Source organism: Pipra filicauda, unplaced genomic scaffold, assembly GCF_003945595.2.
Source record: "Pipra filicauda isolate LSUMZ 115617 unplaced genomic scaffold, ASM394559v2 scaffold411_size619879_pilon, whole genome shotgun sequence".
In the NCBI taxonomy this organism is placed as follows: domain Eukaryota; kingdom Metazoa; phylum Chordata; class Aves; order Passeriformes; family Pipridae; genus Pipra; species Pipra filicauda.
In genome coordinates this window covers 501,409-513,252 of record NW_024104545.1, presented here as the reverse complement: position 1 = coordinate 513,252, position 11,844 = coordinate 501,409, and the positions used below count along the sequence as shown (strand labels likewise).

Below are 11,844 nucleotides of genomic sequence, written 5' to 3'. Positions count from 1 at the left end.
CTATATAGTTTTTTGGTATTTATTATAAAATTTTATCTTTTACTGTAACCGAAAGGCAAAATTTTTACTGGGCATACCACACCTAAAATTATAAAACTCCAATTTGGGCTTATATATATAAAATATATAAGTTATACATATAATTTCTGATAAGCAATTTTAATTACTTTTTTTGCATATATTTCAGAATAATTCATCTAATTTTATATGATTCCCCCTGGTTTCTCTTGCCACTGCAGAGGTCAAAACTCCACTGTGCTACATGTCTGCATACAACAGAACAAAGCCCAACTCTCAAACCCCCTGTACTTGCCCATTTTTCTTGTCCACATGTGCTTTCTTCCACACTAAAATCAAGCTGCTATGCAGAGGTTTTGCTCTCAAGAATTCTTTTCCACTGCTGAAATCATTATGCTGAATTTCACCTAGAGAAAATGGCCCAACAGAGAATTTAGTGGATATCTTACCCCTCATTCCACAATGCTGATAAAGACCATAAAAAGCTGACTTCACTACTTTTAATGAAAAGTAGTGGAAGTTTGACAGCGTTAGGACTAGTTAAGGTGTTAATGTAACATTTGGCTTCCCTCAGATGCCACACACTTTCTCTAATAGAATTACAGCAACAGAGACATTGATCATTCATTTTTATACACTATGCAGTCTCATTTCAGGAACTGAAAACTTGTCTGGATGCGAAGGAAAAATAAGTGCCTTGAGGTTCAATCCCACAGGTGCTAAATGCCCACAACTCTCAGAGAAATCATCTACCTGCTGAAATTTTAACCTGCTTTTATCCTTCTTTTGACTTCTCTCGCAGAAGGAGCTTGCAGAAATGAGGCATAAGGAATGATACCAGATTGTTTGCAGGTGGAAGCCACTATGGGATAAATTAGGGAGGAAATTTCAGGTCTAATGGTTGTTCTCCACTACCCCCATATGAGGCCACATTTAGTCCATACAAAAATATTCCTGGTGTGGAAATTGCAGTGCCCACAGGGGAGCTACTGCAGAATTGCTGTTCTGCATTATTCTAAAAAAACAAGTGCAAGAATCTTGCACACAGTGGGAACTGGGGCTGCTCAGTGTGTTTTACAGCTGGATCTGTGTAATTACATCATATTCTAGATAATGTCTTTCTTTAACGTGTTTAATCTCAAAGTATGTGTTAGGGGTTTTTTCATTAATGACAGTCTATGACTGGTTATCTCATATCTCCGGTCTGATATTTTTTACTGTGAACTTTGCCTGTCTTACAGCCTTGCCCTGCCAAGCACATACTCTTACTCTACCACTTTGAACTCCAAGGATCTCAGAAAAGACTGATTTTTTTTTTTCTCTGATCTGTGGAGGAATTACTAAAATTCTATATAATTTGCTCTAAGAGGTAAGAGGACTTGAAGAGCTCTAATATTACAATTTTTTTCCTCTGGGGAGATGTGAAGATTGGTCAATGTGGTCACAGAAAACTGACCATCACATCCTTAGAACTTACATATTAAGACGGCAAAATATTTGGTAGTGAAAAAGCAAAATGGTCTAGAGTAGCAGTTTCAATTTATTTCAAGTATTGATTTCAACATCCATTTCAACACTCAGGAGGTGGTATCTGTAGCTAAGACATCCTGGTAGCACATTTTTGCACCCTACCAGAAAGTGCCTACTGTCCCTTCTGTTTCAAATGTCACCATTACTGTGCTCATATTCCCTGAATTAACAGCAATAGCACTATGATTTTCTGCAGCATATCAGAATTATTAAAATGCAGCACTTGCGGTTGTGTTCTCCATGACAATCAAGTTACTGCAGATTCATTAAACAACGGTGAAAAAAATACCTCTGGAGTGCCAATCTGCCATAAAAAACTGTAACTAATCTACATTGATGGACCAAGACTCACTAGTTCCGTACATATACAAGTGAATGGATAAGAACTTACTCTTATTATGTTAATTTAGCATCCAGTTACTTGCATTCCTGCACTTACCCACTTCCTTATTGCCAGGCCACAGCTTTCCTGAGCAGATCTCTCTTTTCAGTCACAAGCACTTGCTAAACTTATTTCTGTGAAGCATCTTTTCACCTCAGTACAACTATCTTGCAACTAGTTGACCTAATCCAGTTGTGCCTTTTTTTTCTGGAGTCTCTTACCTGAACTCTATTAAGAAAAAAAACTCCTTTGCACAAAATGGCGGCCATTTCCCCAAACACAAAATGGTGGCCATTCCACAAAACGGCAGCCGCTTCCCCAAACACAAAATGGCGGCCATTTCCCCAAACACAAAATGGTGGCCATTCCACAGAGTGGCAGCTGTTCTACAAAATGGCGGCCGTTTCCCCAAACGCAAAATGGTGGCTGTTCTACAAAATGGCGGCCGTTTTCTTGCTTAATGCCCTGCCTGCAGTTTCCCCAGACACAAAACTCCTCAGTTTTCTGCATCCACTTACAACAACCTCGTCACTGCTCCTGGCACTCTGAATAAACAGCTCACTTTGGTGGGGACCTTGAAACCACACCTCCAGTGAGACATTCAGAATGTATTTTATTTACCATTTTTAAAACTCTGCTTTAATCTGTAACATGTTCTCTGCATATTCCCTGCCACACAGACTCACTTTGTTCCACTCTTCCATTGCCTAATGCATCTTAGATGTATTTTTTTTAGATACATATTTTTACAGTCCAAAAAATTGCAGTGCTAGTGAATGTTGAACCCCAAGCAAACATTTATGAGAAATGTGACTCAAGGAACACTCCTACAGACATGGTTATTATATGTTAAATCATAAACTTCCTGAGAATCAAATATAAGATGCTCACACTGAAAAGGGACAAATGCTATGCTTGATTATATTAACAGTAAGAGCATGTGTCAAAACAGCACAATAATCCTTCTGCTCGGGCTTCAGCAGCAGGACTGATTGGATTCAGTTTGGGACATGATATTTTAAAAAGACAAATTGAAAACCGAGAAGATGAGAACAACAAAGATGACAAAAATGGCTTAGAAAATATGATTCAGGAGGGTTTATGCTTTGCATTTTTTCACATGCATAAAGAAAATTGAACCTGAGAAATATCCCTGAAAGAAAGATGGAGTGAAAAAAAACATGGCAGTTTCCTCCAATGCTAAAGTTGCTGTGTTTATCACTTTCTCTTTAATAATTTGACAGAAGAAAAATGAACAAGAAGAAAAGTGAGGTTATCTTCCCATTTGTTATGACACAACATCGTATAAAGGTGTCATAACTATGGGATGTGAAGAGGTACACACTAAAGGAGATCTGAATGCTTGAGTATTTTCATGGGGACGCCGTGGGGAGATCTCTATATTCTGTGGTTGTAAGGGAGCACCTATTCACTATTTAATTACCCACCCTCCCTATACAGCTAAACACAGGGCTGAATAAAGGTCTTGTGTTTCCTGAAAGGGCACTATTTCTTTTCTAGTATTTCCAAGTTCTTGCATAATGATCAACATCATGATTAACATTTTAAAGAAAAATAACTTCCCTCACAAAATAAAAAATATAGCCAGAACACTTTTTTTTTTCCTTCCCTCCTTTCCCCACAAATATTTCCCAGAAGAAAAATAAAAATAAAATTAAAAAAAAAGGTGTCCAGTGCTATCAAAATTAGACCCTGAATGTTTCATCTTGTAGTAAAGAACTGAAAACAGCATGAACAACCAAGGTCAGTCGCTCTGGTCAAGATGGAACGAGCTCTTCTGCTCTGGCACCCCAGGGACCATTTGCAGGTGATGTTTAACAGAGCTAGTGACGAATTCAGGCTGTGAGGTCTCCACGGTCCCGCTCCCTGCAGGAAAATTAATTGCAGTGGGGAGGAGTGATAACAGCAGCAGTTCACTCAGAAGCTGGATTTCTGGAGCAGGTTTAGTGCCGAGGGCACTTTCAGGGGTTTCAGCTCCCAAACTTCATATGTTTCTAGTAAATGTCCGTAAAATGGGATTTTTCAGAGACTGGTGACTTGATAGGCAAATTTCATAAAGATAGAGAAAACTCATCCCAGGCAAAAGATTGTTCCTCTGATCCTAAACCTCTGTTCCACCATACAGAGGATATGAGACCATTTGGATTAAATGGTTATATGATTTTATTAGCATGGGTAATAAGAATTTTTCCTTAATTCAGAAAATGGCTATTTTAGCTGAAATAGCAGGAAAAAGATATCTCAAAGGGGACAGTTTGTATATGGCAGAGAGAAGGAGAAAAGGTCACATGCATTTTAAAGCTACAAAGGACCTGAAAATAAGGTCTTACGGTAAAAAGTGATAGAGGACTGTACCAATAAGGAGCACTAAAAACTCTTCCATTCCTATTTATGGAATACCAATTACCTGAGGTAAATATAACCACTTAGAGACTTTTCAGGCTTAAAGGCCGAAAGGAAGCAGTCTAAACTGAGTGGAAATCTAACTTCAGGTTAGAAAACATTGACCCGAAGTTAGCAATATTCACTACTGGGTTTTGGTGAGGGTTGTTTGGGGTGTTGTTTTTTTTTTTTTAAGAAATATATGTATGCAAGACTAATTTATGCATTAAGAAATCCTTTTTTTTTTTTTTTTTAATATTAGACTGCCATTTAAATTTGGATTTTCATATTACGTGTGAGAGGTTTTCAGACCGGGGAAAAGAAATCCATCCCTAATTCTGTACCCACACGTTGTCCCCTCCTCACCCAGCTTCCCCCACGCTGACACTTGTGTGATGCTCCCGTATTTACCTTCGGCTACCGGAGGGGACAAGAACATTAAGGAGTGCAAATGCTCAGACTAACAGCAGCAACAGATGTTTATTGCTTCTGAGGAGCCTACTCCCCCAGCACTAAATTAAGTGGTTTAAAATAAACAGATAATAAAGCAGGAATGGCACGCCATAGATCTGTCATACGTAAAACAATGTAACCACCTGGTAATTCCTGTGTGTTTATTCAGCGCTGGCACTGTAAACAACCTGATGGGGAATGTTTGTATTCCTAATATCCAAGAGCAGACAAGTAGCTCTAATGCATCACAGGGTTTAATGAATAAATGCCTGACTGCAGGGCCTGAAAATGAGTCTCAGAAGATGAAAAGCTTAATTTTTAAGTCACTACTCGTAAAAGGTTAAATATATATAGTAAGAAAACCTAAACCAGGAAATTGACAATTACTTAGCAAAATATAAAATCTTTTAGATGCTCTGTAACTTCAGACTGGGACAATTTCTGCAATTATTTCACTGCTCTCTTTTGAAGACTGCTGCAAACTTTGCCCTGTTTAATGATTAGAAATCCACTTCTAATTTTCAGAGTAGATTTATCTATGGCTCGTTGAAACATATTTGTGTGTCTTCTGCCTCTAGTGTCTTCTGATACACCTTTAATATGTATATAATATTGTGTGTCAGTCTCCCCCATGTCTAAGCCTGTCAACACATTTTGCATTCCCTTTAATGTCCTTTGCATCTCCCCAGCCCCATCTTTCCTCTGTGGGGCACTCAGACTGTATATGGCTCCCCAAGTGAGATCCCATCCACCTTGTGCAACAGTATGAATATTTTTCTGTTGGAATTACCTTGCTGGGCACATTCGACAACCGCATCTGCCTTTTCTTCATTGTTGTGTCTTGTTGGCCTCCCATACCCCTTCTGGTATTTGTAGCAGGTCCTTCTCCTTCTCTGTCATTTCCTCCAGATCATCTGTTCAGTTTCTAATCTAAATTCTTGTTACCTGTCAACAAGAAAATATTTTCTAGTTTTATAAATGCCATTATTTCAGTTTCGAAGATATTTCAGTTCTCTATGAATGAAATCCCAATTTTCTGTTTGATTAACCATGCCTCTGATTTTATTCCCTTTTTATACACTATTTATTTATTAGATTAAAATATACTTGAAAACTTGTTTTAATAATCTTTGCAAAATCTAGCTTTAACTTTTGTCAAACCTGTTTTTACCCCTGTGTTTGTTGATCTCCACACTATAACTGTTTTCTTCACCAATCCATTCTTTGGGCATTCTTCTTGAATCCTACACTCCTCCGGAAATGATCATCTCATTATTTTTAGAGCTCTTTGAACATTTTCCCTCCCCTTTCCCACACTTTTTATATACATTTGTAATAGATTTTTCTCTTTTGACTCAAAGAAATTCCGGTCTTTCCCCATTTATATCCTCCCAATTGACTTCACACTAAGAGCTCCCGTGAACCAAAATATGTCCTGTTAAAGCTGACAACTTCAATCACAGTTATGCTCTTGCCCATAATTCTTCTCACTTAAAATGAGCCAACTCATACTTAATCTGGATTCTGTATACTTTTATCTCTCCCATTTTCCTGAGCCATGTAAAACCTTCGACACCCCTGTTACAGATGTTATTTCATCATTTTACTTTTTTCCAGTGGTATAATACTATATATTTTAATGAATTGACTAAGAGCTCCCATTTTGTTCCATAGGGTCCTTGAATGAAAAGGTAGCCTCTTATTCCTGCTGACATCGCTGGGACTATTTATCTGACTGCCATTCTCATTATTAATAATTTGTGCTGTTTCCACGTTGCTCCTTCTCCCATCCAGTAATATTTCATTTTCCATTGTCATCAAGAGATACAGAAGTTAAGAAAAACTTTCCACAATCACCAGCCTTTATATCCTGAATATCCTGTCAGTCACAAGCCTCCAAACACGGCCTGAACCTCTCAGCCCATATGCAAGGACAGATCACTTCTCTAGTGCTTCTTCCAACAGCCCAGTTAGTTTTCTCCGTGTTTTTATGCATTTCCACAAGCACTAAATGTTTCTTATTGAAATTTCCAAAAAATAAGAACAACAATAGTCAAAAATAGTGTTCATTTAAAAGCTAATTCCACTTAGTTCTTGTCACAACACAAGCACTATAAAGAGAAAACAGAGATAAAATTAATACAACACATGAAAGTAATTTTATTTCTCTTGGTTTAGTTTGTAGCTGAAAAATAATTTTATCCATGAAAGAAAAAAAAAAACAGATTTGGTTTTCACTAGAATTTGGAAAGCCAGTGAGAAGAGAAAAAGTTATCGGCAAGAAAAAAAAACTCTACTACAATAAGACAATTCCAACAGCCTTTCCTGTGAATCCAGTGATCTGTTTACCTAATTATTGCATTATTAGGGAAACAATGCTGCTAGGTTCCTTTACCACTGAATTCGACTTACACTGACTCTTTTCTTAGTGATGTTGATAATAGAGTCTGGTCTGATTGCTCATTAATACTTTACTCTTCCCCTTTAAGGACAACAGAAAGATAATTTTTTAAAATTTTCTACAAGTCAATCCAGACGAAATCCAGACTATTTCTACCCAAGTGTTTAACACACGCAAAGACAAATTCTGCCAGTGCTAGGTACTGTATTTTCATATACACATGGGTGAAGAGAATCAAATGAGATTAGAACAGCAACAGCTGGAAAATATCCAAAGATTTGCTTTCCTCCTTGGTGTACTCATGGGTTTGAACTGTGTGTATTGGTATTTTTCTCTGTTACTATTTTTTTCTCTCCTTATTTGTTACTCAGCTTCTTTTTCATTCCCGTGTGCTGTCCCTGAGCTCTGTTGCAAATGCCTGGTCTAATGTTCAGCTTTGCATTATTCAGCTCTACTGATTATTTCCATCTCGAGATACACAAAATTTACAAAACTGACCAAAGAAGCAAACAGGAGGAAACAGGAGACAGGGTAGAACCTCAGGCTCCTGAAAGAACACGCATGATTTGATGGAACTCTGTTCTCATACTCCTGATGCACTTCTTCAGATAAAAAAACTGGAATTGCACACCTTGTTCTAGATGTGGACATGTGTTTTCATATTCTTGATTCCTTTCCTGATAGCCTTTAGTGTTTGATTTTCCTTTTTACCTTATTCGGTGAGTGTGATTAAAGGAAGCAAAAATCAAAGTACAGTGAAGGCATTTGTAATGGAACATTTCAGAGAAGTAGAAAGCAGTCATTTCAAAATTTAATTCCTTAATCAAAATTCAAGACTCTAGAGCTGTCAGCAGCCATGAATGTTTTTGAAATGGATGACAAGATGGTATACTATCAACAGATACTCTCCTATATTGCAAAAATAAGGATAATTTATTTCAGAGTGGCACAGCCAGCAGACTGAGGAAAGTTATTATATACTCAAGGCAAAATAAGCCAAGTGTGCTTTACTTGCTTGTTTTCCATTTGGCAGATTTTAAATTCTTTTGACAACAGCAGAGAAGCTGAGAATAGAACTCAATTTGGGAAGCTGATTGGAGCATTATTTACGAGCAAAAGAATAATGTTAACTGGTTATCTATGTATTATCCCATAAATTTTTCAACCTAATTGTGATACCTACTTCAAGAAAAATACTAAAAGAAGGCAGAGCTTGTTTGGTTTAGCTTTAAAATCTTCCATGTCCCATGGATAACGACCGATGCTGTTTCCATGGAGAACAGTCCAGAACTTTCCTCTGTGATAGCTTCCTGTATAATGTACAAATTTTAAGCCAGCAGTGTGCTTTTAGGGATTTAAGCCTAATACTGCTTCACAGATTAAATAAGAAAATAGCATGAATTTCTGTCATTCAAATGAATGTGAATAGGTAATATCTTTGTACAGATCCTGGTAAATTTTCTAGCAGATTAAAATAATTTGATTGCAAAAACCTTTAAAATTAACCTAGTTGCTTCTGCATTAATGAAAGAATTTTCCCTCCAATGCAGTTGTTTTCATCAAATTCTTAGCTGCATAAGTGAAGAAAAACATTTTCATATAGCGAATAAGAGCTCTGCTGCCAAGAAATCTCACTCAATTTGACTGAAAAGAATATTTTCTAAAAATGTACACTTTATTTTTCCTACAAATATCTATATTTTTCACTGGCTCTAATGGCATCTTTTTTGCTCCTTTGACAATTTTTTGCCACTTTGAGGTCAGAAGATTCCAAGCCTTGGAAACTGTGCAGCTCAGGCTTTAGTTTCTTAAGACAACTTACTTTAGACGTAAAAAATACCCACAGCTGATGGACTTTGCCTGCTGCTTCTTAGCTCATTTTGTACAAAACCACAGTTAGAAACTGCAACTTCATTCCAGGCAATGGAAACTTTTCATCTCTACCAGTAGGGCCAAGATTCCACCTACACATTTTCACTTAACAGACATTCTGTAGAGTCCTCCAAATAAACCCAATTACGTTCTACACACAGAACACGCCAGGACAGAATAGTTAAAAATTAGAACGGCCACTTTCACACCCAAAAAGCACAAAAAAGCTGGTACAAAGCCTTACTGATGCAAAAGTCATGTCCCTGATGCAAAAGAACAGCTGATGCTCTGTCCTAAAATTGGTTGTGGGACTTAATCATCACCAAAGAGCTCTACTGGATTTAGGTGAATGCACTAAGCTACAAATATTTTCCCTAATACCATTCCAATTATGGAACTTTAGTGTAGCAAAGAGAGGGAATTTCAGGGTAGGTTTTAAAAAAGAAGGATTAAAAATTTGACACACAAGGAGTGGGCAACCACTTCAAATCCAGAGGGAAAATTGCTGACCACCCTTTAAAAAAAAAAACCCTAGACAGTACCAAAAAATGCAGTAACTTTTCTCGGGATACAGATGGCAGCACAAACACCGTGTGTTGGGGCAGGAAGGGGAATGTTTTTGAAGAGAGGTTGGGAAACACAGCTGGAATTGTTTGCTGGAGCTTGCCAGCTTAGCCAGGGGTAGGAAAATGGGCTATTTTTTCTGAAGTTCACTGACTGTGCAAACTCTGAGCTTGATAACATTGCCCATTTTTCTTGCTTTATGCACATTGATTTCCAATCCACAAAGCTTTGGGTGTTCCCATTTGTCTTCCAAGGGGAAATCTATCAGAAACATTGTTGTCCTCTCCTTTGAGGGAAAGGAAGAAGGAAGGAAGATCAACAAATACCTTTTTTCCCCGTCCTTTACCACTGCAAGTTGGGCAAGAGCAAATTAGGGAAACTCCTGCTCATTATGGAAAGGAAGGTGTGACATTGCTGAAGTTGGCTGGGAGTGGTTTGTTTGGGGTTTTTTAATTGAGAGAAATGTGCAGTTCATTGCAGAGTTCACTGATTTCAGTGGAAAAGGTGACAATGGAAGAATGAAAGAAAAACTACAAAAAAAGAAAGAAATGTGGTAAGAGCAAAAGAGGTACAGAAAGAGAAATTGGAAGTGTAGAAAAGGCTAAATGTAAGGAAAAAATATGTCTTTCTCCTTAAGCTGATTGCTTTGGCCTAGTTATATTCTGATATAATCTCACTGGTTACACAAATTTGTACTTCAGCATAACTGTAATCAGACAAATGACATATTATCATTTTTATTTATATTTCTGGGGTTTTTTTATCTTAATTGGGGTTTATCCCCTACTGCCTTCAATAGTCCCTTGCTGACATTAAGGAATAGTGAGCATAAGGCACACATTGCTTCCTAAATCCACAAATAAGTAAAGGTAGTAATAAATTTGTCCCCATAATTAAACAAAGGACTGACAAAATGACCTTTAGAGACTCCATTACTATTGACAAGCATGAGAGGTTTCATTACCCACAACATCATTAAAAATGTTACTCTGACTAGAGAGTAGCAATCCCAACAAACTTCTGTTAATACTTCTCTTTTTTGATAATATCTTTAAAAGTGTTTCTTCTTACAGCACTCATAGAATGAATCACTCTCGCATTTCAAGATGAAAATAATTCTCTCTCCAAGTACCTGAGGCCCACAGCTTGTAATGTTGGGTTTTCTTAGGAGACAAACTCCATTTATGTGAGCCAATGAAGAGAGCTGCCTGTCTATAATGGTAGAAAATCATACCTTTTGTTTCCTTTGGCTCTAGCAGGCAACACAAGGCTGAAAAAGATGAATTTACCACTGGAGAATCACATCTGTGAACGCAGCAAGCAGAAGCACCACGTGGCAATGAGCACATCTTACACATTCCGGGCTGAACTCATCCAGACATCACGAGAAAAATCCAGGAGACCACAGAACGATTCCTAGTCCTTTGCTCAGGAAGCATAGATTTGTTTTCATTTTCTGAGGAGAAGAATACATATTTCTCCATCAAACAGGGACCCGAAATGAAAATGGTTGAAAACCAAAGTGTAAATTCAAAATAATAGCAGTGGCTCTGATAAAACCTTAGCAGGCAGTATAAAGCCCATGAACAGATAAACTTTAACATGGAAGTATCCAAATTATTTCAGCAGAACTCTTCACAACTTGTTGCACGAATCTTTAAATACATTTTAAGGTGAAAACACAGAAAACTGCCTGAAAAGCACAAAGAATTTTTTTACAGCCATTTAAACTGTAATCTGACAGTTAAAGCAACAGTGAACAAATAGGATTCTTAAAGCTAAAAAATCATGTCTCAGCTGAAACTAATGGGGGTATCACTGAGATCAGGGTTCAGAGCAGTAGTTTATAAAATACTAAAATATATTCATTTCAAATATACTGCAGAGTCTAGATTGTCTTCTTTCATACTTACATTAAAATCTTCTATCAAATACTTCACCAGACAATTCCACCAGGGCTAAAATATTCAACAGGAAAGACAAGGGAGTAAGGTTCAGAGTAAACATGGAGCTCTGAGTGACTGTTTTCCCAGCTATACCTGTGTTCTCTTCTACCTCTATGTTACCATCAACTAACGCTTGAATCAAGTTATCTGGGTCTGAATCATCTGGCCCACAGGTCTTTCAGTGTAATTTTGACAGAGAGTTTTAAGAAAATTCCAATTACTCTGAAACTCTTCAGTAAAGTATCTTCATTTAAATATAGCAAACATATTTCTGC

At 37.3% G+C, this 11,844-nt stretch overlaps 1 long non-coding RNA gene across 1 annotated transcript; it reads right to left on the bottom strand.

Annotated features, from left to right (window-relative positions):
- Window positions 1–319: 319 nt before the first annotated feature.
- On the bottom strand, window positions 320–11,073 carry LOC120324072. Its single transcript, XR_005565073.1, has 3 exons — window positions 10,858–11,073; window positions 5,577–5,731; window positions 320–425 (listed from the first exon to the last, which is right to left on the bottom strand). It is a non-coding gene; the product is annotated as an uncharacterized LOC120324072 (long non-coding RNA).
- Window positions 11,074–11,844: the final 771 nt, after the last annotated feature.